Raw genomic sequence first — 2,500 nt, 5'->3', positions numbered from 1 at the left:
TACTACTACCACCACCACCGCCACCACCAACACAACAACCTTTCAAGAATGTCTCCTGACAATAATGAAATAGATTTTTTTTAAAGATCAAAAACTTTCCTGCCAAAAAAAAAAATAAATAAATAAAATTTAAAAAATCCTAACAAATTTAGCTTTACCCAACAAAACAAACTGGCAAGCTCCCTACGGATAATGTTAATAAGCATGCTGAAAGCCAGGAAATCTGAGATGATATCTTTTAGCACATGTAACAACAATACCATCAACCTCAAATATTGAATCACTTTTTTTTTCTTTTCAGTTTTGGTCAGGAAACTTTTCACTCCAAAAAGCGATTGAATAAGATTACTAACCTTAACGTGTCAGAAAGTATCAGAACCGACGTGTAGATATATGCAGGTCTGACATCCTTTTGGGACAAGTTTAACCAGTGGCGGTTCTAGCCTATTTATAGTGGTCGGGCAAAGATGAGTCGGTCATATATATATATATATATATATATATATATATATATATATATATATATATATATATATATATATATATTTTTTTTTTTTTTTTTTTTTTTTTGTCTTGTTTGTTTGTTTGTTTTGTTCGCCTTTAAAAAAATTTATTTCAACCACAAATAATCACATTCACAATGCAATGACAATACAAGTAGATTTTAATGATTCCAAACGTAATCAAAAATGAATCACGAAAGAGAATACAACAAAAAATTAAAGCGAAGAGACATAATGCGACAACACCTTCACAATACAAGTCCATCTCGTTCACTCGAAAAATTAAAGAGATGCTTTAATCCCTCAACTGCGAGATTAATATTTCTGTTACATTACTGGTTTTCAGTAGTACGTAGTAACTGTAAAGTTTTTATCGAGAAGCAACAACAGCGATATGACTCGAGTTTCATTCAGAGCTCAAATTGCATAATTTTACTGCTCTCTTGGTGGTTAGAATGATTGTGCCGGTGGTGGTAGTGGTTGGAATAGTGGTAGCGGTGGTGGTGGTGGAGGAGGAGGAGGAGGAGGAGGAAGAGGAGACGGTGAGGGAGGATGTAATTATGGTAGTGGTTTTGATGGTGCTGTTGGTTAGAATGATAGTTGTGGAGACGATGACGGAAATTATATGATGATGTTGATATTGTTTTTATTTCTATTGTAGTACTTGATGTTAATGTTGTTGTTGTTGTTGTTGTTAATGATGATGATGATTGTGATGACAACGACGATGTCGTCGACAATGATGATTACAATACGATATTACAAAGTTTATTCAATCTTAGGCTTTCGCCAATAAATCATAAAATTTGATGACAACATACATGAAAGTGGGAAAAAAATGATAAATGGAACCAAACAATAAACTGATACCATTAATAACCACACAAAAAAAAAAAAACAAAAAAAAAACAAAAAAAAATCGTAATACCACCAATACGTACAATAATAATAATAATAATAATAATAATAATAATAATAATAATAATAATAATAATAATAATAATAATAATAATAAATAATAATAATAATAATAATAATAATAATAATAATAATAACAAATGATAATAATAACAATAATAATACGAGTATTACCTTCATCATTACTACCACCACCAACATAATTACGTTTCCAATCAGTTTTTCTCGTTTTTTAAAATTTGATACCTATAATAGACGAAAATTCCGGTGATTTTGTTAAAGGGTAGTTAAAATATCTACGATTTTATTAACCCTGAAAACTACGATTTTTATTTTCCTATTTCAAGTAGGCAGGTCTGCTATTAAGTATGAGTTCCATAGTCAAAAAAAAAAAGACAAACAAAAACAAAGTTTATTTAATCTTAGGCTTTCGCCAATAATTCATACAATACAATTAAGACAAAATATTGCTACTAATCTCTCCTCATGCATTCGTTAGACGATAACAATAACGACCGTGTTATCTTTACTCCTTACCCAACCAACCCCTAGCTTCCCGCCTCTTCATCACGAACTATCTTATGTATGTATTAGCTTTAGGACGGGCAAGTACGGAATCTGCCCACCCTTCGTATCTATTTCCTCTTAGAATTCAACTGTCTCTTTTCTCAAAAGAGTATTTCTCGTATACTAATTCAATTGTTGAGAAAACCAAAATGGTGGTTGTATTTTATATATTTATTTAGTCGTGACCTTTGAATAAAAGTGTTTTGTTTTATTAGAGGAAATGCAATAGAAAATTACATTGTTTTGCAAAAATATTTAGTATGGCAATAAAATACAGCGGTAATTACTTTAAGAATTTGAAGAAAAAAAAAAGAACAAATTAATTTGTTAAAAAAAAAAAAAAAAAAAAAAAAATCAAATAAGAAAACAATTTAAATAAATGAGTTTTGAGAAGCACTAAAGAAAACGAGAAAAAAATAAATTTAAATGGTTTAAACAAATATATAAAAACAACACAAGTTAATACTAAATTGATATATTAGTAAATTAATAAATTAAATTCAATACTGGAA

Source organism: Berghia stephanieae, unplaced genomic scaffold (genome assembly GCF_034508935.2).
Source record: "Berghia stephanieae isolate SIO BIC M18660-M18661 unplaced genomic scaffold, UCSD_Bste_1.3 scaffold665, whole genome shotgun sequence".
Lineage (NCBI taxonomy): Eukaryota > Metazoa > Mollusca > Gastropoda > Nudibranchia > Aeolidiidae > Berghia > Berghia stephanieae.
The sequence above is the reverse complement of the archived record's forward strand: the minus strand, read 5'-3'. Positions refer to the sequence as shown.